Raw genomic sequence first — 19,258 nt, forward strand, 5'->3', positions numbered from 1 at the left:
AAATGCCCCTTCTTTGCTTAGGTTATGTGTGATTTTGTTAATCGTAATCAATCAGCTTTCACACACAGATGCAAAATAAATAAATCCCCAAGATCTCTAAAATATAACTTTGTTTCTCTTAGAAATTTCAAGTTATTATTTTCCTTATATTAGTTTTCAATGTGGCTATTGAGAAGCTAGGCATACATGTAAGAAATTCTTTTCCCTGTGATTATTTTGAAGAGTTTTCTTTTTTTATGGAGTTCTGCAGTTTCACTATATTATATCCGTTAACTCGTTTATTTTCATGTACTTACTTTCATTTATTCTGCTTGGTATTTATTGAGATTCTGAATTGGTGACTTTCAATAAACGTAATTTTCATTCATTTTATCTTCAAATAGTTGTATCTCTGCTATTCTCTCTATTTTCTCATTCTAAAAATTAAATTAAAACTGTTTGAAGTTATCTTTCCATTTATATATCCTAATTTCTATTTCATATTCATAGGCTTTTCTCTTTGTTGCTATCTGAATAATTTATTCAGTCTTCTGAATTTTTAATTTCTTGTTCTCAGTGTTTTATGTGCTGCAAAAATATTCATCAAATCTATAATTACAACATTAAACTTTTTTCATTCAAGAAAGTATAGGTTTCTTTGATAAATGTATCTTTTTCAAAGTTAATAGTGTCTTGTTCATTAGTTATAGTTACATTTCTTTCATTTTCTTATATATATTAAAACATCACTGCTTTATATTTTATATTCAATAATGCCAGTGTTTCAAGATTTTTCAGGCTCAATTCATCAGGTTATTATTTTTACTGACTCTTGCTCATGGTAACCTATTTCCTCAGAGGTTTGGCATTCTTTATTTCTCCTTCCTCCTCCTCCTCCTCCTCCTCCTCCTCCTCCTCCTCCTTTTCATTTCCATTGGCACTTACTAAAACTGAAATAAATCCTGGGTCTAAAGTCTGTATTTCCATACAGGATTTGTTTTGACTTGTGTCAAGTATGTTGGGTCATCGCAATTTTGGACTTAGCTCTTTTCCCCTTTCATTTAGAAAATGCTAAGAGTGGAACAGCTGTTTTTCAAGTGAGTTTCACTGGGATGGAAGACCTGAAATTTAAAATGCCACTCTGCACAGACCTAACACATTTGTCTCTGTCCTCCTGTACATGTTATAACCTGGTTAAGCCATCAGTGATTAGCCAGTGTCAGCAGTTATTCACACCATAAGAGATACTCACCTCTCCAGATACAAACTCTAATTGTTTCCAGCTACTGAGGAATTTCTCTTTATAGATAAGGATTTTTATATATACATATGGACATTGAAATAGATATTGATACATGTTTTTTTTCTATTTCACACAGAATTTTTATGTGTTCTCTAGAAGGAATATTTACCTGGGTCTGTGGTCACCAATATTTTTAGAAAGAAAAATGTAATTTGATCTTAATAATAAACTGCTTTATGCATGAAGAAACTGCTAAAACCATCATCTTTGGTCTTCATGTGGCTATGGTAAAAAAGAATCATAATTAAATATATACATGGGCTAAAGAAGTGTGGAAAATACAGATAAAATGTTATCAAAGTTTTGATGATGTTGTACTTAATACTAAAACTTATCATAACTTCCTAAAATTTATCAGAATATAAATAGATATATCTCTATGTCTACATACACTTATTTAAACATTTAAAAACTAATAAACCCATAAAATCATGGAAAACAAAGCATATCATAAGCAAATATAAAAATAAGAGGAATTCCTAGAATACAAAATTATATAAATTTATTTGAAAAAAAGAATTACAACCAAAACACAAATATGGTAAGAATATTTTGAAAGATGAGGTATATAATAATCTACTATTATTATAATTAAATTGTATATTTCTCCCTTCAGTTCTGTCAGTAATTGCTTCATATATTTGGGGGCTCTGTGGTTCAGTGCATATGTTTATAATTGTTATATCTTATTCATGGATTGACCCCTTTATCATAATATAATGTTCTTCTTTGTATCTAATAGCATTTTTTTCTTAACATACATTTTTTTCTTTTTTTTTTATTTCAGCTAATTATGGGGGTACAAAAATTTAGGTTATATATATTGTCCATCTCCCGCCCATCCCCCCGAGTCAGAGCTTCAAGAGTGTCCATTCCCCAGATAGTGCGCACTATCATGTAGTTATACCTCCATCCCCTCCCCACATCCCATCCCCCAGAGATAGAACGTTCAAGCGTGTCCATTCCCCAGACAGTGCGGAATGCACACATCATGTAGGTATACACTTAACATACATTTTGTCTAATATTAGTATTACTACTTAAGATATCTAAGTACAGTTTGCATGGCAATCTTTTTATATCTTTTAATTTCAATCCATTAGTATCTCTGAATCTAAAATGAATCTCTTATAGACAATATATAGTTGGATTATTTTTTTTAATTCATTCTGCCAATACATGCCTTTTAATTAGGAAGTTTAATCCATTTACATTTAATGTAATTACCAAAAATGATGGACTTCTGCTTGTTTGCTATTTGTCTTTTATATATCTTAAATATTTTTGGTTACAAATAACTTCATAACTTATTTTTTAATACTAAATATATATTTTATTTTATAGTATAACATTTTTTACTATCATTTCATAGATATGTGTGTGTGTATATATGTATATGCATTTAGGTAATTTTCTTAGTGATTTCCCCATAAATTACATTAACATCATAATTTATAGCAATAAATTTCAAATTAGAATTCAAAAATTCTAGCTTGAATCAATACTAATAATTTTCATTATATAGAAAAATTTTGCTCCTATATATTTTTGTCCTCCTCCACCTTTACACTGTTATTGTGACATCACACCTTTGCCAATTGTGTGCCAATCAACTTCAATTTATAATTATTGATTTATGCAAATTTTCAAATATCACATGGTAAAAAGAGTTACCAATCAAAAGAATATATTTATCCTATATTTTATATTTACCTATGTGATCACATTTACCAGTAATCTTAGATAAAACAATAGAAGAAAATACAATTATAAGCCTATTTCACTGATAATTATAAATGCAGAAGTCTTACAGTAGTCAATAAAATCCATGCTTTGGGAAGGGTGAATTAATATTGTAGATGATAATTATTCTGAACTTATTTCATAAATTCAATATAAATCTGATAAGCATTCTAGTTGAAACAAATTGAGAACTTGATAAACTAATTTTCAATTTTCTATGAAAGAATTAAAATCCACAAATATCTAAATAACTTGGTAAAAGAAAAGCAAATTATATATGAAGGGAAGATCAGTATTATTGCATAAAGACATAATAACAAAAGAATTAGAACACATAATTAGAATATTAGAACAGAAAGCATAGGTAGATAAAGATTTTTGATGTATGATAAAGGTTATGACAATATGAATCAATTTTTAAAACATAAATTTTTAATATATGGGCCTGAGGAAATCCTTTCCTAATCCATAAACAAAATGAATTCTAGATAGATTAAAGACCTATATTTAAAGGATAAAGTTCCAAATTTATAGGTGATGTGTAGGGCAGGGTGTTGTAGATAACAGGGTAAAGTGAGGGATTGTCCAGTAGGAATCACAGAAAAGCAAAGAGAAATGGCTTTGGTTACATCAATATTAAGTATTTCTGTTCAGTGAAAAATAACATGGACAAAACTTAAAACAGATGATAGATTGGGGAAGTAGGTATTTAGAGGTCTAAAATGGATGAGAGACTACCATCATGGAAATACATGGAAATCCCATAAGTCAAAAATAAAAACATACAAACCCCCCTGTATAACTGGGATAATAAGAGATGTGGAAAGGGTATTCACAGATGAAGAAATCCTAATTACTAAGAATCATAGATAGAGACTCAAAATCATTAGGAATTAGAGATATGAAATTGAAACATGTAATAAAATTTTACATGGATGAGTTGAAAAATAATTGGGGTTGTGAAGAGTGCCAAGTTTTGCCTGGTTATGAAATGCAGGAACCCTCTTATTCTATGTTTTTTACCAGCAGTTTAAAAATAGTTTCTTATGAAAATGTTATTATAATGAGGAAAAAGCAGGGATCACTACTATTACCACCAATATTTTAGTATTAAATATCCATGCAAATACAATAAGGAAAGAAAAAGACAAAAATAAAGAATGATAAATCTCAAAAAGATAGGATGAAATCATTTACAGAGGAGGTGATTACCTTTATAAAAAAGTCAAATTATTAGACTGTATATAAATATAATTCCCTTTATAATATATATGTCAATATTGATGTATCCAGCAATGTCTAATTTGAAAATGTAAAACAGGATGATTTTTTCCACAATAAAATAGTTAACAGTAATAAGAACAATATAAAATGTTAATGGAGATAACTATCATCTTCTATTGAATAATATCACTTGAATTCTAATCAAAATTCCATCAAAATACTTAAACTTGAATGGTTAAACATGCATTCTACATGAAACACTGCAGATGCTCTAATAATCAGGAAGAACAAAGAGGTTGGACAAGTACCACCATTATAAAAATATATTAAGAGCTAAAACAATTATAAAACTGTGTATTGACAAAGAAATGGATAATATATGAGTAGCAGTGAATATAGAGTAGAGAAACATATCTGCTGACACAAAGAATGCAACAAATGACAATACTGATAGTTCAATTCTATGGGGAAGAATGCTCTAGCAACTAAATTTTATTGGGGAAATTTGCCAGCCATATTATTCCCAGTAAATGTTTAAAAAAATAAATAAAATTAAGAAGTGGCCAGTGGACATAAAAGTAAATTTCATAGAAAAAGCTAAGATATGGCCGGGCGCGGTGGCTCACACCTGTAATCCTAGCACTCTGTGAGGCCAAGGCGGGTGGATCGCTCAAGGTCAAGAGTTCGAGACCCGCCTGAGCCAGAGCGAGACCCCGTCTCTACTAAAAATAGAAAGAAATTATCTGGCCAACTAAAATATATATAGAAAAAAATGAGCCGGGCATGGTGGCACATGCCTGTAGTCCCAGCTACTCGGGAGGCTGAGGCAGTAGGATGCTTAAGCCCAGGAGTTTGAGGTTGCTGTGAGCTAGACTGATGCCATGGCACTCACTCTAGCCCAGGCAACAGAGCAAGACTCTGTCTCAAAAAAAAAAAAAAAAGAAAGAAAGAAAGAAAAAGCTAAGATATCAAAGTAGATTCTATGGTCAATTTTATTATTAACTAGGTAAATGCAAAAAAGGGTGTATGTGTTTTCCCATAAAGTTAAAAAGACATAAAATAGCATAGTGGCAGTTAATGCGGATATTAAAGTATGCTCTAATACATAGTTGGTGGTAATATAAATCATACTCATTCCATGAATGTCAAAACTAAAACTACAATAACATGAAAGTACATGCAGTTTTCTCTCTGTACCTGTGGGTTCTGCTTCTGTGGATTCAACTAACCTCCCATAGAAAATATTTGAAAAGAAAATTGCATCTGTGTTGAACATACACAGACTTTTCTTGTCATTCTTCCCTATGCAATACTGTATAAAAATTATTTATATAGCATTTACACTGTATTACATATTATAAGTAATCTAGAGATGAATTAAAGTATATGGGAGGATATGCATAGGCTATGTACAAATACTATGTCTTTTTACAACAGGGATTTGAGCATCTGTGGGTTTTGTTATCTGTCAAAGGTCCTGGAACCAATCCCCCATGGAAACTGTATGTCCATGTGTAAATATATGTACATATGTAAATATACAAATGGTATGAAAAACATTTGACAAAATACATACCTCATGCAGACACACATGCAGCTAGTGTCACACAATGTAAATGTTGGTTTGTTGGGGAAAACTGATAGACAGAGAGTCCCCTGGAACAGTGTATTCTAGTCCTGTCATTGATGTCCCGTGGGTGGGAGTCTAGGAGAGGGAACTTGTTCCCCATATTGCTCTACAAATTTGTAGGAAAGTTGAAAGGGGTTGCTTGGAACCTCTAGTCAAATAGTAGATCACAATGAAAATTTCCCAGTGAAATTTACTAGTCTTGTTAGAAGTAGGGAAATTCTAGAGCTCATTAGTTGATGAAGCATCATCTCCTTTTGGGGCTGGCCAAAGTCTGCTGAGCTAAATGAACACCGTGAGTATGAAGGAAACAAGCTTTCAGGGATTCCCAGATCTGTCTTTACTCACATGCAACTAATTGCCATTTGTGGAAAAAGATGAGGGATAACATGAGGGGAAGTGTGTGAAGATGAACTTTCACTTTGCATATTGTGTATTCTGTGTGGCTGAATTTGTTTAACAGAAGTAAGAAATAAATCTGTCACTATGTCATTCAAAATTAATGTAGATTGGGTGCAGTGGCCCAATACTTTGGGAAGTCAGGGTGGGAGGATCACTTGAGCCAAGGTGTTCAAGACCAGCCTGGACAATATTGTGAGATGCCATCTAAAAAATTATCCAGGTGTGGCAGTGCATGCCTATAGTCCTAGCTGCTTGGAAGGCTGAGGCAGGAGAATTGCTTGAGCCCAGGAGTTTGAAGTTGCAGTGAACAATGATCACACCATTGCACTATAACTTGGGTGACAAAGTGAGACCCTTTCTCTAAAAAAGAAAAGAAAAAAAGTTAATATAAGACATTGCTCTTGCCTTAGAGTGAGGGAAGGGATGAACACATGCTGTTCTTTCTAATGATAAACAGCATGAATTTAAAGGTATTCTAAATGTCTGGATAGATTTTAAAAACCTTCAAATCTGAGGAAGTGCATAAAAAATAAGTAAAAAGCTTTTATCTGAATTCATACATGAATTCTTTTGGTGCTCTCAGTATAGTTACTCAGCAAAAAAACTACAACCACCCCAGTTTGATCTGTAAGGGCGCAATCACAGTCATTGTGCTAATAGGCCAGGTCTTTTGTAACTGCTTTGTCCAAAAAATAAATTTATGTTGAATTTTTGACTTCTTGCCAATGGTGGCTCATAACAGCTGGGAGAAGATGACAAAAAATAGACCCTAAGCACATAAGCAACTCATTGCCTTTTTCTGTGTGACCACAAACACTAGACAGAGTGTTTATTAAATCTAGCAGGATGCAAAGCTTTTACTAACTTTTAATGGAAGTTGCATGTAAAGTGAAGTATTCACAACACAGACCCACTTGTTCTTACCTGTGGTTTGACAAACTAGGCACCTCCTATTGTGTTCCTGCCACATTAGTACCCTGGTACAGAAAAACAATTTTTTTCTAACTTTTATCTTTTGAAAGGAAACCTAATTAATTTGTGATTGCTGCATTCATTTTACAGATGGAATACATGTTTTGCTTTGTGGGCTCTGCAGTTGTGACAATGGGCCTGCCACCCTACTCAGAAATTGGGGCATCTCAAGAATACTGTGAAAGAGGCCCAACAAAAAACCCACAACAAATGCTTTTCTCCTGGAAAATCCAGACAAATAAATTGTTCCCTAACTGTTACCTGGATGTCTGATCACAGAGTCAACTTTCTGTCCCATGGTGTCTTACTGCATTCTTCCTTCCCTTTTTACAGATGTTGACTTAGAAATAAACCATGTATAAAAGGGAGAGGGATAAAATAAGTGTGTATCAGAGAAAGTACGAGAGAGCGTCCCCTCATGATTCCATTTGCTAAGGCTCAAGCTTTGAAAATAACAATTACATAACAGATGGGACATGGTAGATTGTTGAAAAACTAACATTCAATCTATTTCATCAATAAGTGGTTTACCAATAAACAAAAATAATAACGACGCACTGTGGCAAATTCTATTGCTAATTGCTCTGCTCTAATTACCCAGATAGAACTACAATAAATAATTTGGTATCTTAATTTTTTTCTGTGACTTTTCCTGCTGTTCTCTCTTTATAAATTGTCTCTCCTTAATGCTTTGTGTATAGAACTCTGACCTATCTTCCAAGCAACAGATCCTCAAGAAACTCAGCTGAATTCTCAATCATTGACATGCATTCTTTGGTCCCTCGTGTCTTACGCACCCTGTGTCTACCACCATCACAGCAGAGATTAAAGCTGGGTTGGATATTTTCCTTATGCTCCACCAGATCTGCTATCTATTCATCTCCACTAGAAGGCTAACTTGCATAAAATACAAGGGGATTTCATAATTTGCAATTTCTGGAAAGCTTTGACCAATTGGAAGTCATGCAGGTAATCAGAGAGACAGGAAAATAAGATCAGGATTTTTATTCCCGTGTGTTCCTCCTTAGACTGATCATGTTTTTCAACCCCCAGATCAGTGCTTTTTTTCAAGGTGGTTTCCTATAAACAACCCCCTACTAAATGGTTGTACTAACTCTTCCTCCCCTCATGTCTTCAGCATAGTGGTTTTGCAGCTCACTAGCTTTGGCTATGGCTTTATTCCTTATGATCACACTGTACTCAAATTTCTGTAAAGACCCCCTTTTCAAGGTATCCCTTCTGCATAAATAACTTCTCCCAAATTTAGTGACTTTATCAACAACGATTTTATTTTTTCTCATAACATTTTGGTCTCAGAATTCTATTAGGACATGGGTGGCCAGTTCTTCTGCTCCATATAGCATTGACTGTGTTCATTTGGTGGCATTTAGCTGGAGGCTGGACTGCAGTGTCTGAGAGTGCTTCACTGATATCCCTGGCACACTGGGAAAGACAGCTAGAAGGCTGGGTTCAGATGGGTCCTTCCCCTTTTCCCTGTAATCTCAGGGCATATCCTCCTCTTCTTTTCATTAGGGTAGGCAAACTTTTTACATAATGGATCTTACATGGCTTGAAGAGATCCTCTCTTATCAGGCTTAAATAGAACAAGATGGAAACTGCCAGTCCTTTTAAAAACTAGGCTGTATTAGCCTTCTATGGCAACATAACAAATCCCAGCATATTTTTAAGTCTTAATCACATTCTAGGGGATGAGTTTATACAGAGCGTGTACACCAGGGGGCAGGAATCTTGGAGGCCACCTTAGAAGTTGATCACTCTTCCCGTGGCCCCCAATTATTCATATCCCTCCAAAATGAGAAATGCATTCAACCCCTCTCCAATGATTCTAGAGAGTGTCAGACTATTTTTATAGCGTCATCTCAAAGTCCAAGAACTCATCCAAATCTTCCCAATCAGGTAAAGATGAAACTACTGAGAATAATCCATTACGTTCCGGTTCTGGGGAATATTTTCTCTCCATCTGAGGACCTGAAAAACTAAAGAAACAAGTTATCTGCCCCTAACAGCCCCAACATATGATGGTGAGAAAAGTATAGGATAACTGTTTCAGATATTCCAGTTCAAAGGGGGAAAAATGGAAGGTTAAAAGGCGTAACTGGTTCCCAGAAGTTCTGTAATATAGCTGGGCAAATAGAGATATTTTCCTTGACTAGGCTTTAAAGATTAGGAATACATTTCTGGGTCTCTAGGCTCTGACTTCTGGGCTACTGTTTCCACTTTCAAAGTCATCTTTCGTTTTTCATGAAAAGTATTGAGTGTTTGAAGCTGACTGGTTTTATCAGCCTGTTTGCTGTCAACAGAATTTTGGTAATCTGAATATCTCCTCTTGTTTCATATTCTCTTTGTCCCTTTTAGTCTAAGCTAGAAGTATTTCTGCTAAAAAAAAAAAATTCTCAAGAACAATGGATTTTCCTGAGTTTTAGTCTGTTATGCAAAAGCTATACTCACAAATCTTTTTGATCTTTCTAAGGATTTAGCTTTTGTTTGCAGAGTGGGTTGTAGTTTGTGGTTGCAGAGTGATGCCTTTCTTGCAGTTTTATTTATTTCTTTATTTTCTGTTCATTATTATATTTTGACATATTGAAAACCTTTCTGGCTGGGGAGAGACTTTTCCTGACCAGGGCTGACCAACTCTTAGAGATAGTCTGGGGCTTGGCTAGGAGTATGTGTTCACCATACAAACTAACCAATCCAGAGCCCTACTTCCCCTATCTGGCCCAGACACCCCAGGAGGTAATACTCCTTCACCTTTATCATCCTGGGGTCAGGTACGGAGCAAGTAGAGGTCACCCAAAGCCTGCAAGAATTATTCAAACTTCCCGTTCCTTGGTGATTTACTCTGCCCTGCCTTACCTTTTCCACAGAAACCCCAATAAAGGCTCTGGACTAGACTTTTCCCTTGCTTCTGTCTTCTGCCGCCTGACTAAACCTTGGTGTTCCCCATGTGGACCTGCATGGTACGCGGTGACCCCCTTCCCTAGGACCAGTGAGTTTAATAAACTTATGTTTTCCTGAATCTCTCCTGTGTCCTCTGTGGCTGTACCTGACTCTGAAGAACATAAAACAGTCAGCCTTTTCTTTAGGCTATGCTTGGGCTGTAGTTGTTTTTTGTTTGTTTGTTTGTTTGTTTGTTTTTTACTTTTAGCATTTTTTATATCTAGAGAGGCTGAGAATTTTCAAAATGATCAAGTCCTGTTTCCTTTTTGTTTAACAATTTGCCCTCAATTTATGCCTCTCCTCTTGCATTTTACCATAAGTAGCAATGAAGAAACCAGGCAGGACCTTCAATATTTTGCTTGGAAATCTCCTCGGCTATATATTTGCATTCATTGTTTATGACTTCTGCTGTCAGTGTTGAGATGGAGCTTTGCTAACCTTCCTGAAATGACGTAAGAAGGGTCACCTTTCCTTCAGTTTCCTATAATATATCTGAGCTCTGACTGGGCACATCCTCAGTGTCCACGGCTCTCTCAAGAGTCTGTTCAAGGGAATTGAAGATTTCTCTCATCCACCTAGATGTTCTTCCAGCCTCCACCGACTGCCCAGCTGCAAAGCTGTTAACATATTTTAGGTATGTTTTATAGCAACAACACATTTTAATACCGAAATCTGTATTAGTTTTCTGGTGCTGTGTAATAAATTGCTACAAATACAAAAGTCTAAGCAACATAAATGTATCTCTCAGACCTGTAGGTCAGAAGTCCAGGCGTAAAAGGCAGGGTCTCTGCTCAGGGTCTCATAAGGCTAAAATCAATGTGTTGGCCACGTCAGGGTCTCATTTGCAGCTCGGGGTCCTCTTCCCAGCTCATTCAGGTTTTTGACAGAATCCACTTCTTTGATGTTGTGGGACCTAATTTCCTATTTTCTTGTTCACAACTGTTCAAGGGCTACTCTCAACAGAGACTCACAGTTCTGTGCCACATGTTTTAAACTGTAATCCTCTTGCAATTTCAAGGCCGGTAGGAGAATTTCTGTAATGTTTTAAATGTCTTTTTAAAAATTTTAATTAGATTTAGGCATTACAAGTTTTTTGTTTTGTTTTGTTTTGTTCTGTTATTTTTTTTGTTACATGGATGAACTATATAGTGGTGAAATCAGGGCTTTTAGTGTACCTGTCACCTGAATTATGCATATTGTGCCAAGTAGGTAATTTTTCATCCCTCACTCCCCTCCCACTCTCCCTGCTTCTGAGTCTCCAGTGTCCATTATATCACTCTGTATGACCATGTATACCCTTCATTTAGCTTCTACTTATAAGTGAGGACATCTTGTATATGTTTTCCTGAGATACTTCAGTTAGGATAATGGCCTCCAGTTCTATCCAAGTTGTTGCAAGAGACATTATTTCATTCATTTTTATGGGTGAGAAGTATTCCATGGTGTGTGTGCGTGCGTGTGTGTGTGTATGTACACACATACCACATTTTCTTTACTCACTCATCAGTTGGTGGGCACTTAGGTTGATTCCATATCTTTGCAATTGTGAATTGTGCTGTGATAAACATGAACGCAGTTGTCTTTTTGACGCAATGACTTCTTTTCCTTTGGTGGATACCCAGTAGTGGTATTTCTGGTTTTAATGGTAGGTCTACAACAGTTGATTCTTTGAGGAATCTCTGTGCTGCTTTCCATAGCAGTTGTACTAATCCCACTACCGTGTATTAGTGTTCCCTTTTTACTATATTCACATCAATATCTATTGTTTTTTTACTTTTTCATAATGGCCATTCTGACAGGGGTAAGGTGGTATCTCATTGTGGTTTAAATTTTCACGATCCTGATGATTAGAGAAGTTAAGCATTTTTCATGTTTGTTGGTCATTTGCCTATCTTCTTTTGAAAAATGTCAGTTCATGTCTTTTGCCCAGTTTTTAATGGGGTTAGTTAGTTTTTTTGTTGTTTTGTTTTGCTGATTTGAGTTCCTTGTACATTCTGGGTATTAGTCCTTTGTCAGATATATAATTTGTGAAATTTTTCTTCCATTCTGTAGGTTGTTTGCTTGTTCTGTTGATTATTTCTTTTGCTTTACAGAAGCATTTTAGTTTTATGAAGTCCCATTTATTTATTTGTTTGTTTATTTTATTTATTTATTTATTGCCATGTCTGCTTTTGTGGTCTTAGTCATAAATTCTTTGCCTAGGCTAGTGTCCAGAAGAATTTTTCTGAAGTTTTCTTCTAGAATTTTCATGGTTTCAGGTCTTACATTTAAGTCCAATCCATCTTGAGTTAGTTTTTTTATATGGTGAGAGACAGGGGTCCTATTTCATTTTTCTGAATGTGGCTATCCAGTTTTCCCAGTGCCATTTATTGAATAGGGTATCCTTTTCCATTATATTTTTTTGTCTGCTTTGTTGAAGATCAGTTGATTGCAGACATGTTGTTTTATTTCTGTGTTCTCCTCTCTGTTTCATTGATGTATGTGTCAATGTGATCTGTGTTTTACACTAGTCTGTGCTGTGTTGGTCACTATGGCCTTGAGGTATAATTTGAAGTCCGGTAATATGATGCCTCCAGATTTATCCTTTCTGCCTAGGATTACTTTGGTTATTCGGGCTCTTTTTTGATTCTATATGAAAGTTAGGATTATTTTTCTAATTCTAAGTCTCTTTCTCCATGAAAGGCCCAGTCTTTTTTCCCATTTATCTGATTAGTTCATGTTCTGCCAGGATAATTTCCCAACATGCAAAATACACTCACCCTTTACCAAGAGCCTCAGAGGCTCATGTCATTTTGGCATTGAATTAAAATTCAGGATTCATCACTCAAATTTGGGTTGGGTAAATGAGGCTTCTGTAGTATAATTTTAAATATGGTTCTTCTTGATATAAAAAACTAGCATGTTTTCTGCTCCCCACCTGTCAAAACTTATAATGGGTAAACAGAGATTGGATAATCATAGTAGACACCTCTGTTCCAAAAGGGGAGAATAGAAGACACAAAGCGGTTACTGATCTATAATAATTCTAAGACCCCACGAGGCATAATCTAGTCAACTCTTCTTTAGGGCCCAGCTCTGTTCCCTGGGAAAGATTCTCTGTGGCTTTTGTCTCCACCCTGTGAGTCAATCGTCCTTTTCCATAAAAAATTGCTGGTGTTCACAGCTGGGTAGGCTTCTCAGCTTATTACTTGCTCCTAGTATATTGTGGGTCCTTCTTTTTGTTTATTCTTTCTCTGTCTCTTTCAGTCTAAATGATTTAAAAAATGTGTTGGTTTCCATTAAACATTAAAAAAAGTCACAAAAGTCCTAGAGTCCCTGTAGGGTTAATATGGAACTCCATCAGTTCACTTGGGCTGCCGTAGCAAAGTGCCACAAACTGGGTTACTTTAAGCAACGGAAACTTACTGTCTTGCAGTTCTGGAAGCCAGAAGCCTGAGATCAAGGTGTCAGCAGAGTTAGTTCCTCCCGAGGGCTGTGAGGAAGAGTCTGTTCCTTGCCTCTCCCCTAGTTTTTGGTATTTTACTGGCAATCTCTGGCATCCTCGGCTTGTAGATGCATCACCCCGATCTCTGCTCAGATGTTCCCATGGCATTTTTCTTGTGTGTCTATCTCCATATTTCCCCTTTTATAAGGACACTGTCCATAATGGATTAGAGCCCACTCTAATGATATCATTTTTATTCAGTAAAAAGCTCATCTCCAAATAAAGTCTCATTCTAAGGTAGCAGGGGTTAGTACTTTTACATATGAATTTGTGGAGGAAACACAATTCAACCCATTACAGGGACACTGTGCTTAATATTCTTAGAAGTGCTCTTTCATAACTGACACCAAATACAGGGAATGTCCTTAATATTCTGAGATAGCTGAATCTTTCTTAGATCTTAATGAGGGTCTTTCACCATGCCCCTGATTTAATCTTTACCCTGAGATCAAATTTTACTGCCCTAGATTTGAGCTTTGCCTTGAGGACAATTCTCACTTGAGATCCTTCTGCAAGGTAGAAAGACCATCCTGAGCTTTCTATATTCTTTCTAAGTTCTGCTCAAAAACTGAACATTTCTATTTATCTCTTTTTTTGTTTTATCTCTCTGCCCATAGGTAGCTAGAAAAAGTGAGATAGAACTTTCTGTACGTTACCTAGAAAATTTTCCATCGTCCTCCACAAGTATATGAAACATCATTTACATTTTTCATGTTCCCATAGGCAATAGTGTTGCTACTGTCACAACATAAAAATAGTCTTTTTTTCCCCTCCAGCCTCCTATAACATTTTCTTTCTGTTTTTCAACTCTTCACCAGCAGTCTCCTTAAGGCCCTTCCAACTTGCACTGAATCTCCTTGGGTTTCTTCCAGCTTCCATTCTGTAATTTGTCTCAAAGCCAATGTCACATAGTCTTGTTTTCATGTTAGAACAGCATCCTGTTTCCTGGGACCAATTCTGATCCTGTTATCTGTTTCTGCAAAGCAGACTACTCACAGCATCAGCGGATTAAAACAGCTATTATGTTACACCTCAGAATGCCGTGGCTCGGGAATTTGGGCAGCACATGTTTGCCCAATTCTTCTGCCTCATGTGGCTTTAACTTGGTAAATTAATCTGGCAGCAAGTCTGGTCTGCAATGCCTGTGAGAGTCTCAACAACATTTCCGGTACTCTCGCGGAGATGGCTTGGAAAGCCGAGCTGACCAAGCCCCTCTCCTTCCCAGGGTGTTCTCAAGGCTCACCTATGTGGTCTTTCCTGCAGCCTCACCTTACTTATATGGTGGGTTTGGGTTTGGGTTTGGATAGGGCAAAGTGGAAACTGCTAGTTCTCTGAAAGGCACAATTTCTTAATCTTCTTGATATCCCATAAAATGTGATGCTGTTTCATGTCACTGAGATCCATTCAGATCTTTGTGGTAGATTACATCATTGGCCCAAATCTTCACCCCTTCGTTTATCTAAGCCCATTGCCATGTGGCTTTTGTGTTCCTCCCATAGAAGTGTTGCACTTTTTGCCAGCTATTGACATTAGGCTCAGCCATGTGCCTTCCTATAGCCAATGGCATGGAGGCAGAGATATCAGCATGACTGTTCTGATCTAAGCCTAAGGGGTCTTTGTGCTTTTACTTATCTTGTCCTAATGCCATCACCATGGGAAGGACACGTGCCTGATAGTCCACTGGACACCAGGAAAAAGATGAGATACCCATGGAGCAGAGGCTGTATGACAAAGTGGAGCCATCGAGGCTGCCCCGGCTTGAAGCAGACACACGTTAGCTGATCTTTAAACCTTGTAAGAAGTAAATGCATATTGTTTTATGCCCTGAGATTTTGTACTTCTTTGTTAGGTAGCATTACTAAGCAAGATTTTACTGATGTAGATTCAGTGGGTGGGAGATATACTCATAAAAAGTTAAGGGTACTGATATGTCAATAATATTTCTAGGGGTCCAGTGGTTTGGAGTGCGAGGGAATATTCCTTTGAAAGTGAAAGACAATTACCAAACCCTGCTCTGTACACCACAAAGAGGTATAAATGTTCGGTAAGTCTCTTAGTGTTTGAGTAGCAACATATATAGATGTTTCTGCTATACAATGGTGTATGTGATTCCAATAAAATGTTTTTATTATAAGATCCTGCACTAAGAATAGCACATGTATTTTGTTACTTAATGTTCTATTTCACTTTTCTCCAATCCCATCCCCACTGTTTAAGTGAGGAGCACGAGAAGTAGCTATTTTAGTTTTCAGGTATGAGGACAACCAAAATGATTCATCTTTTATAATATAGAAGGTGATGAAAATCTATGGGTTCCCATTTGGGAGAACCTTAGCTTTTGCCCCAGAAGAAAGGAAAGATAGGATGTATGTCAAACCATAAAAAGGGTAAATTATAAAAGATGTCTTCTCTTTGCCTCCCTAGATCTACTCTTCACTGTGTTTTCTTCAGCTCATTGCCAAGACAGCTGAATTTCACAGATATATCAATGGGCTGTCTTCATCTGCCTTCTAGTTGGCTTCAACCAATGGAGAGTCATTTCAGGAAATTAGAGAGAGGAGAAGAATGTGGTCTTTCTTATTCCTGTGGCTTCCCTTTTTCAAAGACATTTTTTCAATTAATTTTTTAATTTTAATTATGGGCACTTAATAGTTATATATATTTCTAGGGTATATGTGATGTTTTGATACAGGCATATAATTTGTAATAATCAAATCAGGGCAGCTTGGGTATCCATCACCTCAAAAATTTATCATTCCTTTGTGTTAGGAACATTCCAACATAGATGAAAGAAATTGAAGAGGGCACAGAAAATGAAAAGATATTCCATATCCATGGATTGGAAGAATCAGTATTGTTAAAATGTCCATAATACCCAAAGTAATCTGCAGATACAATGCAATCCTCATCAAAATACCAATGACATTCTTCACAGAAATAGACAACAAAACCACTAAAATTTATATGGAGCCACAAAAGATCCAAAATAGCCAAAGCCATCCTGAGCAAAAAGCACAAAACTGGAGACATCACATTCGCTGACTTCAAATTATACTACAGAGCTGTAGTAACCCAAACAACATGGTACTGGTATAAAAACAGATTCATAGATCAGCTGAACAGAATAAGAATGCCCAAATAAATCCACACATCTATAGTGAACTTATCTTTGACAAAGTTGCCAAAACATACATTGGGGAAAGGACAGTCTGTTCAATAAATTATGCTGGGAAAACTGGATATCCATATGCAGGAGAATAAAACTAGAGCCCTATCTGTTGTCACATAGAAAAATCAACTCAAAATGGAATGAAAACTTAAATCTAAGATCTGAATCTATGAAACTACTAAAAGAAAACATTGGGGAAACATTCCAGGACATTGGTCTGGACAATGATTTCTCAAGAAATACCTCAAAAGAACAGACAACCAAAGCAAAATTGGACAAATGGAATCACATCAAGCCAAAACGCTTTTGCACAGCAAAGGAAACAATCAACAAAGTGAAGACACAACCCACATAATGGCGAAAATATTTGTAAACTCATCTGACAAGTGATTAATGACTAGAATATATAAGGAACTTGAACATCTCAATAGGAAAAAAATCAAATAATCCAATTTAAAAACTGGTCAAAGGAACTAAATAGACATTTCTCAAAAGAAGACATACAAATGTCCAACAGTTATATGAAAAAATACTAAACATCATTAGTCATCAGAGAAATGCACATCAAAACTATAAATGAGATATAATCTCATGGTTAAAATGGCTTTTTTTTTTTTTAATGCTGGTAAGGATGTAGAGAAAGGGGAACCCTCACACAATGCTGGTGGGAATGCAAATTAGTGCAACCACTATGGAGAACAGTGTGGAGGTTCCTCAAAAAACTAAAAATAGAACTATAATAGGACCCAGCAATTGTGCTGCTGGGTATATATCCAAAAGAAAGGAAGTCAGTATATAGAAAAAATATCTGCTTTTCCACATTTATTATAGCACTATTCACAATAGCCAAGATTTGGAATCAACCTAAGTGTCCATAAATGGTTGAATGGATAAAGAAAAAGTAGTACATACACACAATATATTATTTATCCATAAAAAAGAATGCAATCTGCCTTTTGCAATAGCATGTGTGGAACTGGAAAACATTATGTTAAGTGATATAAGCCAAGCACAGAAACGCAAATTTTGCCTGTTCTTATCCATATGTGGGAGCTAAATATTAAAATAATTGATCTCAGGGAGACAGAGAGTAGAATGATGCTCCCAGAGGCTGGGAAAAGCAGTGAGGAGGCAGGGGATAATGTAGGGGTGGGTAGTGGCAAAGAAATATATTTAGAGAGTTAGATAGAATGAGCAATATTTGATAGCAAAACATTAAATTATGATATACTTTAAAATAACTAAAAGTAATTTTGGACTGGCTATTTCACTTGACCTAAAAGTTCCCTCCCCTATGCAATTCTTACCTTCCAAATTTTATTAACTATCCCTCCCCTCTTTCTTCTGGATGATAACAACACTGTTGTTACTCCTGGCTACAGGATACTGAACTGTCCTGCTGTTTTCGTCACCGTACTTTTATAAATGGTCACTTTTTACATTAACCCTTCTCAAATTACCCTAAATTCTGTATACAATTTGTTTTCTAATGATAATTGGCTGATTCAACTTTCTACCCTATATGTTTGAGAGCATGCCTATTTGATCCTTTGACTATACATTTTTACAGAAAGTAATCCTATTCTTATGCTTTTGGTGTGGAGTTGGCATTTAATCAGTTGTTCTTGAATAAATGGAAGAAGAAACGCATGAAGAAAATCATCCACAGACATTTAGAATCAGTGTTAGAGAGCAAATTAAAATTGAGGACTACAGGCTTCTCATCCAGGGGTCTGGGCAGCATTCTCATCATCCAAACAGGGCATAAATATTTTCCGCTATATTCCTTCTCTTTGTATGCCCAGTTCTACTGAATAATTGCTAGCTTCATTATCTGAGTTTCAGCAGCAGACATACCAATTCCAGCTTCACACAGGAGTAATTTGTATTCTAAAATATGCAAAATCCCAGGTAGAAGGTTTAGCAGACCAAAATGTTCCTATCCTTTGTAATAATATGGAACACAGCAGTTGCATGTAAAACCCTACTAACCTAGAGGATAGTAGAAATAACCGTGTTTGCACCTTTACCAAACCCTTGAAGGTGGCATTCACTAGGCATGAAAAGCAAAGAGACTCAGGTGAGGACAGGAAGTCCGCCCACATTTTTTGGGAGCCTGAGGCATAGGCAGCATTAACTTTCATAAACAAATATATTTCCAGAGTTAGTTATGGCAGAGGACCTAGACTTTTATGCATACAGACTCTGGAAAATTAGCATGATAGAACAGTTCATACATTTGCACTTTTAGGATATTTGCCCAAGGAAATCTCTTTAATCTCCCTTCAAAGAGCCTAATCTTTTCTAGACCTTTGACATGGAGAAAAGACGATCCTGGATTCACTATGATACATGAAGATATCACAGCCTCTCTTCTTGATAGAACACGCAGAACCC

Source organism: Eulemur rufifrons, chromosome 28, assembly GCF_041146395.1.
Source record: "Eulemur rufifrons isolate Redbay chromosome 28, OSU_ERuf_1, whole genome shotgun sequence".
Lineage (NCBI taxonomy): Eukaryota > Metazoa > Chordata > Mammalia > Primates > Lemuridae > Eulemur > Eulemur rufifrons.